Below are 24,064 nucleotides of genomic sequence, written 5' to 3' on the forward strand. Positions count from 1 at the left end.
TTTGAGTTTGTTTTAGTTTGCAGTAGGGATGAACCGATACCACTTTTTTTTTTTTCAGACTGACTATGAGTACAAGTATGTACGAGTACTCGCCGATACCAAGTACCGATATTTGATAATGCAATTACGTCGTGTAATTGTGATGAAAATGTTTTTTTTTTTAATGAAATATTGTTCGGAAACACACAACACAATCTTTTCTTGAACGCGCCATATGTTTCACTAAAAAATAACACTTTTTAGAGTACCGAGTTTTCATTACAGCATTTTAACATCCAAATGTAAAGGTCTAATAAGGTACAAAGTGTTTGGAATGACTCAGTGAGTGTCTGCAATCCAGTGCATGTGTGTGAAAATCCATAATATAATCAATGCATCTACATCGAATTTAGTTAACATAATGTATATGTAATACATCTGGATTAGTAGTAAAGAGTAGCAAGACTGCTTCACCTTATTTAGCTTGAGACATATTCCACTATAGAATATGTAAAAGCAAGCATCCAACCGCATCATCCGCAGCCTAACCCAAATCAGAGCTGCACAGGCCAGAGGCAGGTGATTTTCGAGGAATGGTGATGAGTTTGCATCACTCCATTTGTGGCGAATTTGTGTTGCGTGCGTGCGGCACGGCGGCGTATACTATTGAGGTGACGAGGAGGGAAGGGTCAGTAAGTGGGCTTTGCTGAAATACTGGCTCGCCAGCCTGGAAAGCTAATGTAGCAGGGCTAGCATTGGCATCATCAGCAATAAACACGCACACACACAAACATTGGTTGCTCCCTCCCAGCACACCCTTTGGGCTGGCACATGGAGCACAGGGGGGGAGGGAGGCTGTGTGCCCAAGGATGAGGCTGAAAAGAGAGCGAGATGTGGTAATGGCAAGATGGCCTCACGGCTCTGCCTGCATTTGAGCACTGCTTTTAAAATGAAATCCATTTGGCTCAAAACTACATCTAAATGTACCGTGCAGAACAATTCCACTGTGGAAAATCTGCATGTTTCAAAGACAGATAGTGGCAGAATCCCAAAATGATTCCATGTCGGCTGTTTTATTTTTTGTCGTCTTTTTTTTTAGGGGGGGTGCAGTGAGGGGAGTGCTACAGGCGTGTTATTATATAAATTACTGTAAAAAGAATTGATAGGCAGACAGCGAGATGTGTTGGGAGTCAGGAAAGGCAGAGAAAAGAAAAAAAGGAGGGGTGTTGTGTGCGTTGACCTAATTCCATGCAAATGGCTGCTCGAGTGGGAGACTTAAATGTTGGCCCTCCACTGTACATTGTAATGCTGGAGTCTGGGTTTGGGCCAGGCGTGTTTTATGCTTCACACGCATGTAATCTATATGCATATGCTCCCCAATTATTGTGCTATTTTTTTTGATTGAAATGCATGGACCCAGTTAACAGGGTGGTGGTGGTGAGAAAAATGAACGTCAATGAAATTGAGCTCAAGAAAAAGTGACCATGACAATTAGAGCACAGGTTGCCAAAAAAAGCAGAGCAATCCTAATTTTGGTTACGTGCCAAATTGTACACCTTGAAAGATACCCACTTCCTTTGTGGCCTGGAATTGTGTCATTAAGATTCATGCATTATTCACTTTAATTAGCGAATATGTCAAAATGGATCCAGACCATGTAATAGAGTTGGCATCAAAATGGACAAAGCAATGGGGTCTTACATGATTTATGCACCACCCTGCCACAAAGTAAATTTTCAGCAATTTCATAAACAAACAAATTGGGATGAAAACATAAGATTGGAGATTTTAATAGAAGGAACCCAAATAGCGGCACGGCGGCCGACTGGTTAGAACGTCTGGCTCACAGTTCTGAGGACCAGGGTTCAATCCCCGGCCCTGCCTGTGTGGAGTTTGCATGTTCTCCCCGTGCCTGCGTGGGTTTTCTCCGGGTACTCCGGTTTCCTCCCACATCCCAAAAACATGCGTGGTAGGTTAATTGAAGACTCTAAATTGCCCGTTGGTGTGAATGTGAGTGCAAATGGTTGGTTGTTTGTGCCCTGCGATTGGCTGGCAACGAGTTCGGGGTGTACCCCGCCTCCTGCCCGTTGATAGCTGGGATAGGCTCCAGCACTCCCGCGACCCTTGTTAGGAGAAGCGCCTCAGAAAATGGATGGATGGATGGATGGATGGATGGAACCCAAATATTAGCAACAGCTCTTCATAGTGTCAGTCACACCATCAAAGGCGCAATTTGCTTCTGGCATTGTAGGTCTACTTAAGCCTGTGAGTCAGACTTCTATTGAACTTGACAAAGTCCCCTTTTATTGTATTCTCTTGTATTGTTCCCCGTGCTGTATATATATGAAGCCTTACACCTGAACTGTGAACGCTGCAATATTATAATTGCATTTCTCCCAAGCATCTATAAAGGTGTTTTATTACTACTGTTAAAACCGGACTTTGCGCCGCTGCTATCTAAATGCTGCTGAGGCCTGCAGCGTAGCCTCCAGCCTCTCCCAGGACAAAACCTGATTCATTGTAATTGCACTATATTCAAATGGACACATTTAATGATGCCGAATATCAGCGGCGAACATCTGCTGGTGGCAGTTAAAGATATTTGCGTGGGTGTGAAAAGTGTCAACATGTTAAAAGCATTTCGACACCACAAAATCTCCACTGGAAAGGTGCAAAAATGTTCTTCAATGTGTGCCAGAGATCAAATTAAACAATTGTAGAATGATAGCTCAAGTAGTAGAGGCTTTGGGACATTTCCAGGCTGCATCTCTTGCTTGGATCAGGCTTTTTTACTATTGAAAATAGATGCGCATCCTACAACCTCTAGGGTAAAACTAAATCTTTTCCAGGGCCCTGGTTGACTGCCAATGTATTCATTATTTAGAAATAAACATTTTTCACATGGGAAATAAGGGAAGTGGAAATATATTGCCTATTCCAGGATCAAAATGTTGCCATTGTATGTTGTCATTGTAAGTTAACCAATGTTAATTTGAATAGGTAAAAAAAACAGCAACATAAAAAACTTAAACCTAGTCTTAAATTAATGAAAAGTTGACTTCTGCCTCATACATTTCACTTTTAAACATCACAAAAGTGTAAAAAGAAGTTAACCTCACAACAAAACACGTCGTGTATGGTGATGTGAGAGTTTTACTGTTTTGAATCTGTGTCCGTATACTTCATGTAACTTCATTGTTGCTTATTCAGAAAAAATGCCGTTGTAAAACAAAAACATGTGCAAGTTAGTTCTTTGATTCTGGCTGAACTGAGCTCTTGTGAAGTACATGGAGGTCTTGTGCAATATGCTGACATTTTCTGTGATGCCATGCATGTATTCTTTTGGGGGAATATGTAGTAAAGTGGGACTAGTGTTACCTCTGTGATGCTTATTAAACTGAGGTCTAATGAGTTATGCTAAAGGCATGCATAACGACCGTTCAAACTCTTTGGTAACTCTAGATCCACATTTTCCCTAAAGTTTTGGTCAAATTCCGCATTCTACGACCTTAGGCGTGTTCAACTTTATTGTTCCACTATCCGCAGGTTTTTCATTTTCATTTATGTATGCCACCCGCTTTGAGATTATGAAAAAGCTTCAGCAGAATGTCCTTGCTTCCATATTCAAATGATTCCGACTACGAATGCGTGTGATTTTCAAAAGAGTTAAATTTTTCAAGCGAAGAGACAGCATTTATCTGTTGCCTGTGATCAACAGAGGCCTGATTAGCATTTCCAAAATCTTTCGTCAAACTCAAGAATGATTGGGGAATGATCGGAATTCAGTGCACGGCTTTATCTGGCCACGCGATCATCCTTTGCATTCCCTCCTCTCCTCTTCATCTGCCAGTAGAACTTTATTCTGACTGCTCAACGTGCGCTCGTGGAGGCGCATACACAAGGGCCGATCGCCTCTCCTTTTACACACCGCTGCCGCCTCATTTAAAACACAAACACACACTTTCTGACGCTATCTCTTCCTCCTTCTATATCACTGCCCAATGAGCTAAAAAAATCCCCTGGCACCACTGGATAATGAGTCATCATTCACGATAGCAAACGGGTGCACAAGCACACACGCTCACAAAAACAGCTCCTGTCCATTAATGCCATTATAGCACCCAATGGTTCAAATTATACACAATCAGTAGGTCTTGTTTATCTGTTGGTGGCTTGTGAGCCTGCGCCTGCCATTATCTCTGGTGCCTCCATGCCTCTCTACCTAATGTGCGGCCAGCAGTGGAGAGCTCCCGTGGATGGTTACATTTTGCTTCCCCCCCACACCCGGGGGCAGAGAGGCAGCAACATCAATGAAGGTATTGCTATTGGGATCTGATAAACTCATTGACTCCCAGACTGTCTCAATGAAAAGCCCATTGGGATGCAGCTCAGCGTCTCCCAAGCGGCGTACAACAATGAGGAGAATGTTAATGAATCTTTATTTAGTTGGGGGGAACGCAAGGTAAACACCCCCATTGGTCTGGATGCCTGTTAGCATTTGTTCTGCCACATTATCACACAGCTGCTACACAATGCAGACAGTGATAAACATTCTTGGAATAACAGGGCCTTTTTATTTGCCAGGATACTCTTGGCTGAGCGCTGCAGGAAGGGAAGTACAGTATATGAGAATTAACAGTGTTAACACAAGGGACAGTGTTAATGCCATATTTCTCTTGGTCAGAAAAATGTTTAACCCAGCTCAAATATTGAATCCATATTGGTCAACATCACTGTTTAGTATCACATACTGCTTGTTTTAAAACACACATTCTTTGCGTGGTGTAATGCATGCCACATGGAAATTATATAGCAACTAAAGTAATTACATTTCCCCTCTGGCATAAAAAAAAAAAAAAAAGTACAATGTACCGTGTGGGCCATTTCACTGGGTATAAATGTTCGTTCTAATGAGCGGCAATATACTGTGGTGACTTGATGGCAGTTACCCGACTTATGAGTTTTTCAAGTACAAGCCATCATTTGGTTGATTTATTTTGTTTTTTGTTTTTTTTGCTTTGACTTTCAAGCAAAAATGTTAGATTCGAGCACTGTTTAGTGACAGTGAACTCAACTCACTTTGCAATAAGTTTTGCAGATAGTAAACAATTCTTTAAAAAAAAAAGCAAGCTTTTTGATGCCACTCCCAATTAAAGTCTACTGTTAATCTAAACATGAAGATTATATGATGTGCATGACATAATAAGAAACACCATAGACGGGTTAACGAATAACATTTAAGCAATGGATATTTGAATACAACCTCTGCAGCAACACGTAGACAGACTGTACAACAATACTCCTCGGCATAGATTCTTTATCCTCAAAAAAATAATATTATTGAATCTAATTTGAAGCTTACTGAGTCACTTACGGTAGTAGTGAAACTCTTGACTTTCTCAAAACTCATGACTCACAAACACAAAACTCATGACTCACAAACTGTTAAATTCTTTACATTATCTTTAATTGTATTATTACACTATTTTATAAAGTACAATATCATAGAGTGCTACTTTACTTTGTTTTGGCATGTGTGAGGGAGCAGGAAATAATTGGACAAAACGAAAGTATGATGCAGTGCAGTTCTACACTAGCGTAAACCACAACCACAGCAATAAATATAATGTTAAATGAATGGTCGGTGAGTGGATTTTGGATCAAATTCATGGAAGTGACCGACATTTCTTTTTTAGTTAGGAGAAAGTTTCTCTAAAATGTCCCACAGCGTGTCCGTTTGTTTTTTTTGTGTTTTTTTTAAATAAGTATTACTTCAATGGTGACTTTACATTGACTTTTTAGTCGAGTGTTGTCCATGGTACAAGGTCATCAGTTGATACCAGTCTGTAATAACCAACACTATCACTTCAGTCATGCTGGGTTTTAATGCCAAAAGTTATTGTAAATAATGTGCACAGGCATTCTGGGTTAGCTGCTATGATTGACATCCAAGGCGTCAAAGCCTCCCCTTCGGGATGGTGGTGGGGGAGATGGTCAACCCGTGCATGGACACTTTCACAGACAAGCAATTAACACAATGAATGCAATCCAGACATCCATTTAGAGCACTGTGGTAAACCCCTTCTCAATGAAAATGAGCCCTGGAACTTGCAGAAATGCACTTGAGTGCTTTCAAGCAGGATGGCAAAAAAAAAAACCTACAAAAAAGGTGAGAAACAAGTGTGTTTAAAGAGAGCAGCAACGAAATTGTGAGAGTGGAAAGGAAGTTGACGCAAAGTGCATGTAGGGGTGTGGGTTGGAAACTAGCGAGCGAGATTGTGACGAAAGCAAAAGCAGCGTCACATGAATGTTTACTGCTTACTGTATAGGTTGGGTTGGGGTGGCGTCTTGAAGAGTATGTTTTCAGATTTATGCTCCTGTTTTTTGTACATGCCACAGTGAAGATTGTGTGTTTGGATAGAGTGTATGCGTTAGTAGGAGGATAAGATCAGCAGTTTGGTAAATTTTGTGTGGGATCACACCAACACACTTGACTGTGAATGCCAAAAAGTACACTCCTCAGAAAAAAAACAAACGGGTTGCTCTCGGGAAAAGGCCACTGATCTTCCAGTGTCACAGTGTCATCAGCAGGTTACAGCATAGATACAGAGAGACTGGAAGAGTCACAGAAAGGCATAAGAGAGGAAATCCTTGGAAATTATAGAACAAAACCACCTGTAGTGAATTTTGCCATCCATCTCCGTGATAGAGAACAGCAAGTTGTACAAAAAGAACTGAAATATTGAAGAGTTGGACATGTGCATTCAAAAGTTGAGAAAAGGGTCAAATTAAACGCACCTGTAAAGGTTAAGGTGCATTGTACTGTAAATATCTGACCGCCAATAAAGTTATTTTTTTTAAAAACATGTCAGCGGTTTGGGACAGACAACACGTCTGAGAAAGAGAACATGTTATCCCTGGATCAGACTACAAGACAAATTTGGTCTTGACTACTGCAAGAAAATCTTGCATTCCGATACCACTGCGTCCCGTCTTTTACGATGACTGGCCTTTATCTCAAATGCGTTTGCTGCCACATGCTTGTCACTTTCTAAAACACGTTTTAACTGTGTTTCATTCGTATTTAATTCATCGGTCACGTGACGCAATACGGGCGTTGTCAGGCGTGGAAGTATAAAGAGGCCGCGGGAGTATAAAGAGGCCTTTAGTAGTATGTGTGTGTGTGCGTGTGGTAGTGGGATTGAGCTCATCATGTTAAACCCAGTCACATCAGCAGTGTTTCACTGTTTTCCATCATCACAGTCTTCCTCCTCTTGGATGACATTGTGCTTTTCAACCATTCTGAATCATTTCCAAACTCAATTGCTTCAAGTTTAAATGATCTGCAACCGGAGGCTCTGCTAACCTGATTTGTCTTCCAGTGTTTTAATTATAGCCTCTAACAGTCCAGAGTTTTATTTTATTTTTTTTATTGAAAAAGTGCTGAATGCTGCTTATACTGTAACTCAACACCTGCAGCATTAGTGGAACATCCTCATTTCTCAATTTGGGAGAGCTGTGATTACTTATTTTTATCTTATGCAGCCCTTTTTATCATGCAGTTGGGTGATTATATTTTAGAAATCTACATCCATTAGTACACTAACTATACATAATATTAGGAACACCTGATGCTGTATGTACACCTGATTGACAATCATCCACAAATTCCCATATAATGAACCTTGCTGATACTGTCAGTCAAGACTGAGTGTTATGATTCAATTACTGTATTGAATCTCAATATACCATGCAAGTGTACATTATATTTTAACCTAAAAGCAGAAACTAAAAGGTTACAAGTTTGAGTTGGTTCTATCAAAACTGATTCTCGTGAACCTTCGCTATTTGTCAGACCAAGCCCAGATTCAAATATTGAAAATTCAGAGGTTAAGAGGGTAAGTTTGTAAGGGAATAGTTATCAGGTTCTACAGAAAATTTAGGCATAGGTAAGTTTACGACTGGCAAACTAGATACGAATCAGCAGGGGTTCACTATATTTGTATTGGGCCTTTATTGCTAGATCCCTCAATGTGATATCTCACATTTTGATTTTGCAATAAACTCTTATTTTGATCCGGCCCCATTTATTTGTTTTTGCTAATATTAACTGAACCACCACATCTGTTTCTGCTGAAAAGCATCCCAGCTATGGGTGTTGTTGGGATAGCTGTGACCTGTCTGTCAAATAAGCAGGGATTCATCTTATAAGACACACAGGTTTAACATTGTTTAGCCTGGTTTAATTTTCCAAATTATACTGTGAAGAGCTATTTTGTGTTCCAATTGATAACCTGTGTTTGACCTGAAATTTAAATAACATCAAATAAGGAAATAAAATTACTTGGAATGGCCCTAAGAGAATTCCACCAACACAACAAGCCTCCAATTTGCATCAGCACCAAATTGTGCAACCTCACAGATACCCACTTTTGCTGAAATTTTTCATGAGTCATATATTCCCACAGACATTGTTAAGTAGGGGAAACTATTTGCAAGCTGAGTAAAATAGGCATCCATTCAAAGAAACTTGTTTTACCCACATTTTCCCCTGATTTGTGAGATTTTCAAAATCAATTTGAATGAAAATTCCCAGTCTAATCCAGTGTCTACATCTGTTGCCTCACCCTCCGCACTGCGTATTGACTGCTGCATTGGGAGTAAACAGGTGCATTTCATGTCTGGGTCACTTTCCTGGCCACTTTTTCCCGCATCCTCCTGTCTCCTTGCAATATCCATCCAATAGTCCCTTTGGCCCCCAGCCCCATCCTTGCTCTACCCCTGATTATGTGCTGGTAATGAGAGGTCTAGACATGCTTGATTAGGATTAAGGCCTGGGAAGGCAGGCATGATGAGGTCACGCAGCGAGAAGCCGCTTTAGCTTGGACACACACTGCTGTGGAGATGGGACGCGCACCAAGAGGGTTCCGGCCAGAGGTTTTTGAAGAACATTTAAGGGGTCACGAAGAGGAGAAGAGAGAGCGAGAGGGTGTGAATGTGAGCAGCCGTCATTGAAACAGACAGTAGCATTTAGTCTTCTTACCGCTGTCACTTGAAGAGAAAATCACCATTATGAAGAACTGGCCTGTAGCGCTTAAGTATAGTGTTTTCTAACTGGGCGTGGCCTAACAAGATCAAACAAAGAGGATCAAATATTTAGGGGCAGAAAATATGATTTAATATATATATATATATTTGAAATAATTGTCGATGTCATTGTATTGATTGGCCAGGTCAGTAATACAGTGTATGTACCACCTTCCAGCTCAAATAAAAGTTTTTTTGTGTGTGTCTAAAACAAAAGTTTCTACTGTGTCTCAGCCTCGACAATGTTCAGACCGCACGTGTGTGAGAAAGATCCACATAATGAGTGTTGTTAGCAAGTACTTAAGGCTGTGGAACGTCTGTTATGAACGTGTAAATGAGTGCGCTAACCTACGAACACACACTTCGCTGCCAGACGGTGATAGACTCCTTTTGCCGAAAAGCTTTACATTCACACCCTGTCCCCATTCACATCTCACATACAGCACAGCCACACATCAGTACTCTGGGGCCATGAATGTAAGATAACAGGGACATGTTAATGCATGCTAATTATGTCATTATCTCCCAATGAGTGCAAATGGAGCGAGAGATGCAACAGGGTGGAAAGTGTAGGTTCTCCCCATCAGATATGAGTGTGTGTGTGTCTGTGTGTGTGTGTGTGTCTGTGTTTGTGTGTGTGAACTTAAAACAAGATAAAACAAGAGTGACAAATGCATGTACAGTGGATCCTCAGAAGTCAAACAAATTTTATTTTCTGGGTAGTTTTTTCAATTCCAATTCCAAATTGTTTGAATGCTCAACCATTATAGTTCAGAGGGTCAACTGTATCAATGTATCTCAGCTGGTCTATTTGAACTTTGACCATGTCAAGTGAATAATGCACAGCTACAACATTTATGCGTATGGAGGAGGCGGCTATCGAGTTCTATTCTTCACGGGATTCCATCAGTTATGTTGAGTAACACACTCCGAAATCCACTCCACTCAGCGACGAGTCATTTGTGTCATTTCATTGGCACCACAGCTGTAGATGTTGAAGAGCCCGTCTGCTTTTTTTCACCATTTATCACACGCAGCCACATGTTTCTCTGGCTTGCATCATCGACTCCTACACGTGTGGGCCCACAAGCTTACTCCTCTCCAAAAGCACCGAACCATTTTCCTGCACACTGATTAGTGTCATGTGGTTATAGGAAGTCGGTCCGTGAGGCAGCAAGGTGTGTCAAGTGTTTGTATTGTATGAGGATTCAGAAAGTACAAAGTAGGGACACCATGGATATATTCTCGCTAGAATTTGAAATGCAGTCCCCTTGCTTTGGAGTGGCACGAAAAGGATGTTTTCACAATCTTTAGCAAAACACAAAAGTGTGGCCGTCATTATTACAAAAATAGCCAAACAAAGTATGACATGAGCCAAAGATGAAGGTATCTAGTGCAGCTTTAGGTCGTGGATCCTGGAACTTTTCATTTATCATTGTGAAAACTGAAATCCTCCAAAGACAGCTGACATTACCATCAACAAAATCCTTTGTCCAAAAATGTGTCTGGTGAGAGGCCTGCTTGCGAACGATGCAGTCATTGACGGGCCATTCATCTGACAGGAAACAAAAAGCTTTTAGGATAAAAGGTGAAAGGCCTTCCGCCACAGACAGGAGGCTTTTTCAAGTCAGAAATACGTCAGTTGCTGCTGGTAACCTATTGTGCCAATCTTGAGATGAAGTTTGCTGTAATACTGTATGTAAAAAAAGAGAATATGCTGAGGGTAATTCTTGTACAGTGGCCTACTATAGGACTTAGTTACAGGACAAAATGGTCCAGTTCGATTCGGTCCACCACAGTACGGTTCAAATTAATAAACACAAGAAATGAACCATGCCGTACAACTGCAACTGGTACACCAATAAAAAGGTGCTTACAAATAGTATGGTGGACATTTTGGGATGAGATTAACTGTATTGCTTGGTAGACAGGTTTCCCTTAGAGTACCAATCTCAGTGGTCAAGCCATAGATTGATTGTCTAATTATGGTCACTTCTAGGAATTGAAAGTGAGGAACAAATGCATCATTTTTTAAAATAGAGCAGAGATGATTATAAGATGTGTCACGTTCCTCTTTTGTGTTGTAGTGGCAAAAAGCCAGTCCAGGCGTTACCATTCCAGACTGTGCTACAGATCTAAATTTCCCCATTTTTGAGGCACCACTGCTAGTTTGCTGCACACACCCACCAACTGTTGATTTTCGGCGAGGCTTCAGTGTTTGCGATTTAATCAATTTCAAGCTATAACCGTCAATGCGGAGTGATAAACTCGATTACTAGACTATTCGACTTGTCGGTTCAACCCTATTTGGTGGATGACATCACTGAATGATGAACTAAAATGACATCTCTCTCATAGGGGATGCTAGCTTCTTGTTTATACCAAACAACTAAATCACAGTACAATGGTTGCCACATGGTCGCTCACTTGGGATTGTGCCAAAAATACACCCTTGTTTGTTACAACAGACAACAGGGAAATCTTTTTTTTATTTTATTTTTTTAATTGCAAGATGATGCAGCAGAATATGAAAGGGAATCAGTCATTTTTACCTACTATTCCCCCAGTAGAGCTGTCACTCCACCCTGATGACTCTATTTCGCTTCGTGTCCTCTCCCACCCTCCGCTTTTTTTCTGCCTGATGAGTTTCCAGGCTGTCAGAGGCTGTATCTCAACTCTCTATTTGCAACCCTCCTCTTCATCATCCCCATTGGTTCTTGCTCTGTCTCTATCATTTATGGACCGTTCTTCAATGCTACCCGGGCTCGGTGCTGAGGGTTTGACTTTTGGGGGGATAGACGGCGGTTGCGTTGCACGTTTTCGAGAAAACTGAAATATTCATGCATAAGAGCCTGCGTTTCTGTGTGAGAGCAACTTCATGTGTGTCCCTCCCCCTCACACAGTTCTGTCTAGATTGGTGCCTCTCCATGAATGTGTAGTATGAAGTAGAGCCGCGGGTAGCGAGCTCGGCATCTTTGTGTACTTCTCTGCTCTGTTTGTACTCTCGTCCCCCACCCTCTATCTTTGCCAGGTGATGCGTAAAGCCCAGTTGTTTGATTCGACTCCCAAAATAAGACTTGGTGCATCTATTACCCATGAACTCTTCTGCAGGCACTCACACGACCGACTCAGGAGGTGGAATTCTTCAGAGCAATGTAGCTAATACATCACCGTAGTAATATATAGAGCTCATGTTTTAAATATATGGGGGACACATTTTAACTATATTGCCTCCAATTAAGCCAAATAACACAATTTAAATATGACACTCAATCACAGCTAGTGTCCCCATTACCATTTGTCACATAGAGTCTAGCGTTTATTGTTTATTATAGAAGAATCATCTTTTATTGTCATGAACATGCATGCATGCACACGAAATGTGTTCTCTGCATTTAACCCATCACAGTGAACACATACACGTTAGTGGAACACACTGGAGCAGGGGGCACCTGAAGCGCCCGGGGTAGCCCTCACCCTTTTCACAGAGGGTAAAGAATATATGCCTGAGAGTTTTGTGATATGTCTGTATACACGTTTACCGCCACTGTTTGTTTTCAAATATTTGTTGCTTGTAGGGTTATTATATCCGCAATTATCGATGCTAAGTGTTAGCCCATCAGTAGCGTTTTCCGTTACGTGTTAGCACTAAGGTAGCTAGGTTAAAGTTGTTTAGGTGATTTAAATACACAGTGTAATTCTCTTGGTTTGATGTTGAGTTTGACAGTAAACTTCAACTGGTAGTGGCATTAACCTCACCAAGGCATCTAAATGGGCAGTTATGCTAACCAGAGCATATGGACTTTAGTGCTTGCACTCTGTCTCTTTGACGTATAACATGGAATTAAGAAAAAAAAAAAAACACGAAACTGAGGAAAAAGACAAACTGAAAACTAAACTAAAAAGACATGACCTGCGAAAAAAAAACATGTTTTGCAGTTTTGAGCATCAATACTAATATGCAATAGGGATTTTTGCAAAAGGCAAACCAACCATAATACATTTTCATACCGATGGGATGCCAGCATTAGAAATATAGCACTATCATGACTGAAGTGCTTGTCTTTTATTGTCTCCATCTCTCTATGTTAAGACAAAGAGCCGTCAACTGTAAACTCACTCTTTTCTCATCTATCTTCCCTTCGTGTCTTCGTCTGCAGCGATTTGCAGACCAGCCGACCCCCAACCACCCCAACCCCCCCCCCCCCCCCCCCCCCACACACACACACACACGCCGCTCTTTCTCCCTCATGTTCGTACCCAATATGCAAACACTTTTCCAACTATTTCCTTTTTTTTATCCTCTCCTGCACCTTCTCGTCCCCTCTCCTCACCCACCCTCCTCCCGCTCTGCATCATCTCGTCGACCGGAGGCAGCAGCCGCTACATGTATAGCCAGTTGCTATGTGGGCACCATGACAACCGTCATGAATTCGGCATGGCGCTCACGTATCCAGGCGGATGTGGGGTTTGTGTGGGGATGCAGCATTTCAAATGGCGCTCACGTATCTCGAGGATGAAACCTCTCCCTGGGGTTTGATGTACATTCACTCGGTCTTCCTCTTTTGATTTATTCAACATTTATGCATGCGTGCGTGTATGTGTGTTTGTGGGTCTGTGTGTGTAAGGCCACAGTAAAAAAGTCAGCCGTTCTTGCATTTTATTCACACAGATCCAAAAGATGGATTCCAATATTATTCTTTTAATTAAACATTTGAAATTCATAAATCCGCACACAATCATCTTTAATTTGCTCCACCCACCGACATTAGCACATTCACCGAGCAATCACAAAAAGACGTAAACACGACAGACCAATCCAATTATGTGATAGTATCGAACACAAAAACAAACCGCAGCATCCAAAATTCCTGTGGGTGTAGCAGGAGGATTTTAATTTACCGTCTTCGAGTACTTAAGGCTTTTCCATTCTTCATGGAAAATGTTTCTGGCCAAAATTTCTCTCTCTCTTAAAAAAGTAATTCATTCTTTCTGTGTATTGGTTGTTTTTTTCACCCTCCACACAGCTCGCATTGTCTTCACTATGTAATGGATGGTTGCAGGGAGAATTATTTGTGATGTTTGTTATCACAGATCTACTGGGACAGATATGTTTTTTTTTTAGTTTAGCTTTTTATTTAAGTTGGTCCTGCGGCAACTTTGCTCAAATAAAAAGCCCTCACACAACAGTATGTGCTGTGAGGGTAATGTTTTGCTAGAATAATTAAATGGTGCCACAAATATATTTTTGTCAAATAGTGATCTTTGTTCCCCTTTTTCTCCCCGTAACTATGTTCTATTTTCTTACAAGTAGATGAAAACCAACTCTAATAATTAATTAGACTGGGGTAGGGGTGTCAGACGCTCCAAAACACTGTGCTTGGATAAATATGTAATGTTTTTTCAACTAAGAGAATTTAATCATTAATTAAGCAAATGGTAAAATCATGCAAGTGTAAAAACCGAGAATGTAATAGGAGAGGAGACATTTTTTTTTAACTTACACTGTTAGAAACTCAAGATATAAACACACCACAATTTAGTTCAATACCTTACCGAAAAGGATTTTGACATCAATTCATAATGGATTTGTATTTAGTGATAAATCCCTTCCAGGAACCAAGAGATAGCCACAAGCCTTACAACATTAAGTTTAAACCTTCAACATTCTGTGTCTCAAACACAAGGCAGGGTGTTATGGGTTTGTTTGCAGGATTACGCATAAATTACTATACCATTTCCACCAAATTTTGGTGCATAGAAAAAGCAAAAACCAATAAATTCACAGGTTGAAGTATCTATTTTCACTATTCATTGTTTGTCACTATTGACGTCAGTGGAACCTTAGACTCAAAATAACTGTATTTCATCACCAATTGATACACAAACAAACACAAATACATCATTCTAAAAGTATTTTGAATATGTGCATAAGCACAGTGGACCGTTAGAAGACTTTGGTGGATTAACGAACTGGAAATCCATCTAAAATTTCAAGAAACGTATCCAAAGGTCGATAATCTTGTACCTTTTCAGCTAGGACAAAAGTTGGTGACAGATTGATTTGAGTTGATTTTCCTAATGTCCCAGTTAGAAAGGCTCAATTTAGAATTCCAATATTTCTTATTAAGGAGAATTATTTGAAATTCAAACAAATGAAACAACTGACAGAATCCTGGCCCGAGTCGGCGAAGGCATTGTTACCTAGTTGTCGTTCAATAGTTGTCCAATTGTGGCTGCATCATGGGGTTTTCACACTACCCAAGAAGAGTACTTTACTTGACTGTAGGCAAAAATCCTTTCACATACACATACAGAGAGACTTTTGTTGTTTGTGCGTGTTTTCATGAAGCATTTTCTTTTTGATGACATACAGTACGGAAAATCATTGAAGTCATGCCACACACATACATAGACACACAAGGTCCAACTGACCAACACATCTAACCTCTCCTCTCACCTTCAGACGCCTTCCCTCCATTCATGCACAAGCACACGTTTGACAGTGGAATGCCTTTGGCTTTACTTTGTCATTATCAAGTGACAAATGACCTTGTGAGCGGTTGGCTAAATTAAAATGGAATGTGTTGTTCAAAGCTGCAGGGAATCGGCCCGACAAGCCTTCAGTGAAGGTCAGCAAGTTTAGTTGGATGGAAAAGACACACACCTAGACAGGCCACGCTTTTATTGATTCCCTTAACTTGGTATTTATTCACAGTGCCGAGCAAATGTAATTTAACGTTCTTATCTTTGAACTTGTAACATACTGTAGCACCCTTTTCTAAATGTCTCATCTCTGTTTAGAATGGCATATTTGTTGGCTTGTAATCTATTTCAGACTGTTAATGTTCCCTTTTATTTTTCATTGATGCCAAATGACCAAATGCTGTTGGTCAAACTTCCTGATAATTTTATCACTTCATCAGAGACAAAATAAACCAATTAGGCATGCTTACTTTCAAAGTTAGCAACAAGTATCTTACTGAACTGTTATTGTTGTTTTAATGACATCATTTATCATACATCTGTGTGGCAAAAGGTTAGGGATGCACCAATACTAATACTTTATGTCTGTATTTTGGTAGTCATTCAAATGCTCCGATACTACGACACCGATACCACTCCACTAGCCTGACATATACAATGCTGTGAAAAAGTATTGGCCCACTTCTCAAATTCTTATATTTTTGTTTCCCCACTTTAAACAAATGAGAAATATAACCCAAGTGAAGTTAAAATGCTGTTTTTAAATGGTGATTTCATTTATTAAGGGGGGAAAAAAAACTATTCAACGTTACCTGCCCCTGTGTGATGAAATAATTAGCCCCCTTGTTAAATCACGAATTCATTGTGGCTAATCACAATTTTTGCTTAATTTTCACTGATCACACCCAAGTCTGATAACCTCCAGACCTGTTCAATCAAAAAATCTCTTTAACAAAATCCGTCCCGACAAAATCAAGTCAGAAAAAAGATCTAAATAAGCTGCAACAAAATAACATGATCCAAAGAAAGTCCAGAACAGTTAAGAAATAAAGTAATTGACATCTGTCAGTCTAGAATGGGTTACAAAAGCCATTTCTAAAGCTTTAGGACTCCAACGAGCCATAGGTAGAACCATTATCCTCCAATGGAGAAAACATGGAACAGTGGTGAAACTTACCAGGAGTGGCCGGCCTACAAACATCACCCCGAGAGAACAGTCTTGACTCATCCAGGAGGCCACAAAGGAACAACACCTTAACTGCAGGCCTCCCTTGCCTGGGTTAAGGTCACTGTTCATGACATAACAATAAAGGCTTCTTTATACTCGCACTAAAACGCACCAATCACGAGAAATGATCTCCGCTTTACTCCTTCAGGACCTGGACAACTTGCTGTGATCGATGGAACCATGAATTTTGCTCTTTAACAGAAAATCCTGAAGGTGAATGTTCACCAATCAGTTTGTGACCTCAATCTGAAGCGCACTTGGTTTCTGTAGCAGGATAACGAAAAATGCCAAAAATGGCTAATAAAATTCTATTCAACGTTTAAAAAGATTACTGCATAATACAGTGGCTATGTTTTTCTTTTCAATTTAGTTCATAAATAAAGCTAGATACATCAGTGGAAGAAAGTGTCTACGGTTGGATATTGTGGGGATTTTCCCAACATTTTCCGGACTTTAACAAGAATAAAAATAATTGAAACTAGAGGTCAAAAATTAGTCTGCTCCAATTTTAAGATGAAAGGACATGCGCAAATTTTTGGAATGGTTTATTTTAAAACCCCTTTTAGACAACTAAGCGACATGTTAAACACAAAATGGATCGTTTTCTTTTTTTTTCCTTTTTTGACCAGAAATATGAAAAGCAGTTTCAGGCCCCCAAGCTGTTTTAGGACCAAGTCAAGTTGTTGAATGACACAAACATGATACATGCTGAGTATTGAGTATGAGTGTGTGTGTGTTTTTATCTCATAGTACAAGTACTTAGCACTTTGTGACCATTGTTTGGAGAATCAATTATACTCCCCCTACTAAAAATATTGGTTTATTTTATAGCGACTGGTTTTCCAGGATACATGTTGAAAAATTTAATGTATTGACTGTAATGTATTCAACTTTTCATATCCACTGGATTGTATTTGAAAAGTTATTTATATAAAAGCTTACAGTATATTACAAGGCAAAGAACGTGCATTTTTATTTCATTTACTTCCTTTCCCAGCTATGTGGAATTTAAAAAATGCACATTTGCCTCACCAAATCAAGAAACAAAGAAAAATAAATAAAATGCTCCGTTGAGAGAGACGCAGATTTTATCCTGAAGCAAAAAAATACTTCCGTTCTTAAAAGGTTGAATAAGGCATGACACATTTATTTTATGATAGAGGAGAAAGAATTCCACTTATGAAGCCGATTGACTTGATTGAATTACCTTAAAGAAGAGCACAAGGGTTCTATTTGGGAATGCGCTTGCAGATTTAAGAATTTTAACAAGATTTGTGTAACATGTTGCTCATACTCGCTTGACTGGATTTTGCAGAGAAAAAAAGTGCATGCACAGAAAAAGTATGTATGCAGTTTTGTTACATATTTTTGTCCGGCACACTCATGTTGTTGCGCACAATAAAGTCAGTTTGCTCATGTTCATTCTGCTGCACAGGGAGAGTGTGGTTTCAGTACTAGGGATCAGTGCACAGGGGGATTGGGCACCTGTAACTTTGCCAAAGACAGGATAAACACTCTTAAGATTTCCAGGAGATTTCTTGAACGTTGCTATCCAGGCTAATTTATCTGGGTCATGCACTGAAAAAAACAACTCGTTGTTAATGCTGAAACACATTTAGGAAGATTACGTTTTTATTTTTTATTTTTTTTATTATTTTTTTAGGGTATTGTCTCCTTTTTTTCACCAGATGACATTTTTACTGTGTCTAACACTGGAGATGCCTCTAAGGTGTGTTTTGTCTTATTTTTGTCAATTTGGAATTTTTTTTTTTCTCTGTAATCAAAGTCAACTGGTCTAACGGAATGTCTTTCTCCATCCGCCAATCAGGTCCTTGCATTCTACCCACCTGTGTCTTATCCGTGTGATAGGCCTGAGTCTAATTAGATTAATCAACTAACCATTTCCAGATTGTTGGTTCTGCTCATCCATGCTTTTAAAAGAAAAAGAGTTATATTCTACGGAGGGTGTACTATTTATATATCAAAATACAGAATTAATAATACATCAATATCATAGACAGTTGATGCTTGGTGACCTCATTAGCACAGAGCTGCAACTCTACATTTTCTGCCAATGGATCCCACTGAATGGAATATTTCTACATTTTCTGGAACTTGAAAGCCTATCTATAAATCTGTTTAGATCTAAGGTCATGTTTGCAGTCATCAAACACTTCAGTCACCTATTAGCTCTGTTTGACGATGACCTCCTGATAAATGTTAAAACTGCAATTTGAAGGCCGACATTGACATGTTAAGAAACACACAAGACACTTTGAGGTTGTAACGTTCATGATGCGTTACGCTACAACTTGTGACCAAGTGTAATCAAAATGAAGAAAGAAGTGTGGATGAAAGGCAGAAAAGCAGAGAAAACCCCTTTAGCAAAAGCTAGCCAGAGGTCTTTTAAGCCATCTGTGAGTGGAAATATGCCTTAGGAGAGTGTCTCTTTATTTTTGTGGTTTGTGTATTTTGTGTTTGAAAGGACCCAATTGAGTTTTTCTGTCAGCCATTTCAGAGTAATTCAAAGTGGACCTTTGTGTATCTTAAGTTGAATTTTAGACACTACTATTTCTTATCTCAATGTATGATCCAAAATTTTTGTTCATGCACATTTTTATCCATCCATCCATTTTGTGTACTGCTTATCCTCACTAGGGTCGTGGGTGTGCTGGAGCCTATCTTAGCTATTTTTGGGCGAGAGGCGGGGTACACCCTGAACTGGTCGCCAGCCAATCGCAGGGCACAGATAAACAAACAAACATTCCCACTCACGTTTACACCTACGGGCAATTTAGAGTCTTCAATCAACCTACCACGCATGTTTTTGGGATGTGGGAGGAAACCGTAGTACCTGGATAAAACCCACGCAGTCACGAGGGGAACATGCAAACTCCTCACAGGCGGGGCTGGGATTTTAACCCCGGTCCTCAGAACTGTGAGGCAGATGTGCTAACCAGTCACCACCGTACCGCCTGCACATTTTTATCTATTGCCAAAATCACTTCAGATTGTTGTGCAGTAGTGTCATTTTTAATATAAAATTATCATTGCACAACCCATTCCAAAAAATAATAGTCATCTAACAATCAATTTTTTTAAACATTTGAATGTATTAAGAGGTTGTTAATTTGGGCAATTGCTACAACACTAGCTAGTGCTATATGTTCTCATTCTCATTTCAGACTCAAAAGAATTCATCATAAGTTGTTGAACCTCTTAAAATACCCAAATGTGTTTCATTGTTTTATTTGAAAAGTAGTTATATGGCCAGTTGAGATTTTTCAGTGAAACGTGTCGCAAAAACGTTTCACTTTTTGATTGGCAACCCAGTTTCTAAAGCTTAATTTGGCTTGAAACAAAGACATGCCCGGCATATTTGTTTGTGTCTTTTTTGTTCTTTTAGGACAACTAAATATATTCTGGTGGGGAAAACCCTGATGGGTACACTTGATCTACATCTGTCAGCTGATTTTTGCAACTTAAAAACATCTCTCTGGGTCACTGTTGGAGACACTCGTGCCTTCAATTGATCTTAAGATGGACAAGTTGTAGAAACATTTATAAAAGTAATTTCTTGACAAGCATGTGTTCCACTGTTGTGCTAAGGAAGGTGACTGCCTCAAGGCCAACTCTTGTGTTGATGGTCACAAGACATCTTAGGAGACATGTTTCATCGCAGGCTCTGATTGTTGTTTGTATGTTTGAAGCAGCTCTGACACACAAGTTGGCTGTAAGTCAGCAACGTGATAACCACAAGGCCACAATCGACTGAGACATCCTTTTTCTAAGGATAGGATTTGAATCATCCGTGGCAAATCGTGATTTGGTCATTTTATAGATAAACAAAGTCTTAGAACTTCACTTGACAACAACCTGAGACGTTACAAATGCTTATTATAGTAAAGAGTCAAGGCTTCTAACACATTACTAGTTTGTCTCTCAACAGTGGGTGATGCAATCTTTTTAGCAAATTGTGATTAAACCAATCAAGGTTTTTCCATTGCGTCAAAATTCTGATAGTACTTTAAGTTTAAAGTTCACAATTTGGGAAAAAAAGTCAGAATAATGTCCATTACAGAATTAGTCAGTGTTTATCTGATGACCTCCCACCCTGTTTCTTGATCCATTGTGGTGTAACGGTCGAGAAAAACACATATGGAACCGAATAGCCTCAGCTCAGAATTTAGCCGCAATCATATGTGGAAGGAGACAAATTGTACAATCAATCCCATTGAGAAATAAGTCAGTGAAATGTAGTCAAATAATGGTGTTCCAAATATTTATATGCATCCATTCTCTATACCGCTTATCCTCATTAGGGTGAGCTGGAGCCTATCCCAACTGACTTTGGGCGAGAGGTGAGGTACACTCTGGATTAGTTTTGTCAGGATACCTAAATAAGGAATCAAATTTCATGGTATACCTGCATAAAGTACCTCAATACTCATCCTGACATGATACCATCGTTAGTGTTCCAGGTGGGAGGAGTACCCAACAACCATGGCAAAAACCTCAAACATCATTTAAAGCAGTGCAATCCTAGATGACAAATCATGGAACTTCAAATCGTTTGTATTTTTATGAATTCACTCTTTTGACGATGCCGTTGAGCGAGGTATTTGGCCACACTGTATTGTTTACCATACTTAATTAAACACTTTTCTGTGTGGCTTTACATCAGGCTTTACAGACTTGGTCTGTAGTATCTTTGGGCTTGCCCTGTCAGCCCTGTAACTAGCAAAATGTTTCCACATCTCACTCCTCTTTTTTCTTAATGAGCTAGCTAAAGCTTGTGGCCATTTCGTTCTGTGAAGTCGATACAGCGTCAAATGTCAAACAGTACACAATCTACCTTTTGGCTGCCAACAGCGAGCATCATGGGTGTTTTCACTCTTTCTCAGCTGTGACCTTGAGGTATTCTAAGAACAAAATATTCTTAGCTTTTGTGGGAAGATATTTTTGCGGACCTGTAACTAGAAAATGTCTTCTTTGCACTTTTCCTTCAGTGAAGAGGAAAAGGTCCAACTGAACTTGTCTAAAACATCCATGTTTTCCTTGAGGCTTTTATTCAAATCACACATCAATCGGCGGCATTCAGGGGAGAGGTAAAAGGTCCGGGAGTGGAGGCTGAGAGCTCTTGTAGGACTTCAATGTCACAACGACGAGCACAAATTGGGTCACTGGGAAAAGCAAGTGTGGTGACAGAAACCCTGTTGTCTCCACGGCAACTGCGCTCTGTTGACACTGCTATTAGCTCCTCGTCCAGGCAAATACCCCATCATGCATTTTCGTTTTTATGCTGTTTAGATATGACACAGCGCTCCACACAAGCCGCTATTGACTTTGAGCTTCATATTTTGTGGAGATGAATCGTTAAAGGGACTCCGCATTCACACAGTATTACTCAATCAGCCATTTAATTTGTTCTATTTATGGAGGGGAGACCCTAACCCAGGGGTGTCAAACTCTTTTTTTGTCTCGGGCCGCATTGTAGTTATGATTTCCCTCAGAGGGCAGTTAGAACAGTGAAACCATTCATTCATATAAATGTTTAATCATCACCAAAACATATTATTGCCATTACACAACAAATTGAGGGATAACTAGTTTTGAAATCAGAACACAAGGAGCATAGTTTGTTCAAGTATTAAGTTACTGTAGAAGAATGGTTTGGTAACAGAAAAATGCAATAGCGCAACATTATTGTTTATTATTATGACAATTTTGAATTTGGGTACAAATTTTAGCAAAAATCACGGAAGTTGACGAGCATGATTTGCTTTCGCAGGCCACATAAAATTATGTGGCAGGCCACATCTGGCCCCCAGGCCTTGAGTTTAACACCTATGTCCTAACCTATCAATTTAACGGCCATGCTTTTGTTTGGAAAGAAGCCATTCTCACCAAAGTGATTTCACATTTTTCTGTTGTGTAAAATATGCTGTAAAAAGACATTGTTGAATTGCTCTCATGTAAATAATAGTTTACAATAGTTTATTATGTGAAACACAAATACCGTATTGGACAAACTAGGCGTTTAAATGTAGTCCGTTATGTTAAGTGTTAGCCATTTATTACCATTTATTATGATGGAACTGATTTAAAAATAGATGCATATGTAGTTATTACAATAAAAATACAGCTTGAGCCACATGTTTGATTCACATTTTTTTGCTCACTACGTGCACTTGACATCACTTTGGGCCCCGCTGGGTTGACTGAGGGCATCATTGAACACCAAGAGCATGATAGTGCTTGAATAAACATTCTTGATTAAAAATCTAGATTTTCTCTTCATTAGTGCCAGGATAGTGTGTGACATGGAGATCCCACATTAAGCGAGGGTGGGATTTCTGTATAGCGCGTGTGAGTGTGTTATGCGGGTCACAAAAGAGGGCAGATTCTTGCTGCACTTGATTGAAACAGGCGGTTAATTTCAGAGCTTCCCACTGAGATTAGTGAGAAGAGAGCTGGAGGGGAAGAAGGGGTAAAGGTCAACGAGACAGAAAGGGTCGGTTTGGAATGAATCCGACTCAGGGGGATGAGAGGACAATGTATGAGTTACCATATGAGAGCTGAGGGTAAATGCTGAGTAATGAACTCAAAGAAAGGCAGATGACATCAGCAGTTGCGCCACAACATTAGGTAGCGCTGGACCATCTTTTGAGACGACTTCAATAATTCTGCCTTTTCAAAGCCAGTGATGCTCAGTTTTGACATCACACAACTTATTGTCATAAAAGTGTTATATAATGTATTATAAACGTGAGTGGTGTAAATAAACATCTCTACTTAAGTCTATTTCCATCTTGTGGTGGGCTGGTAGGTGTCAGTAAACACAAGGCCCCCCTCCCCCAGCCTTTCTCACCTTGAATCAATGTCCAAAGTAAATGAAAATGATGGTATCCATGGCAACAGGATCCTCCAAGAGCACAATAGGCAGTTTATCAAATTGTATTCAACACACGGTGCCAGAAATGTAATTGTGAACGATGTGGTTAGCAAAACATGGTCAGAGTATCACTTAATACAATAGGCAACTATAATAAATCAACCAGCTTCTTATACAGTGTGTCCCAAAGTGACACTTCCTTTTTTCTATTCAATTTCAGATATCATCCTATATGATGCTTTGGCTTGAAGTTTTGTAAGAATATTATTCACTTGCTCATGACTTGCTGATTGACATTGAAGCACCGTTGAAAAATTCACGTCTGGCAAGAGATTTTCTAACCTCGACTGCAGTTCAGCGCTAATTTGAGAAGCTTTTTGGCAGTCGCA

General features: G+C 39.9%; 1 protein-coding gene across 6 annotated transcripts in view; it reads left to right on the forward strand.

Moving 5' to 3' along the window:
• The window catches only part of fndc5b (fibronectin type III domain containing 5b), a 76,408-nt gene that overhangs the window by 15,294 nt on the left and 37,050 nt on the right, over window positions 1–24,064 (forward strand). The gene's annotated exons all lie outside the window — the stretch shown is intronic.

Source organism: Phyllopteryx taeniolatus, chromosome 21, assembly GCF_024500385.1.
Source record: "Phyllopteryx taeniolatus isolate TA_2022b chromosome 21, UOR_Ptae_1.2, whole genome shotgun sequence".
Taxonomy (NCBI): domain Eukaryota; kingdom Metazoa; phylum Chordata; class Actinopteri; order Syngnathiformes; family Syngnathidae; genus Phyllopteryx; species Phyllopteryx taeniolatus.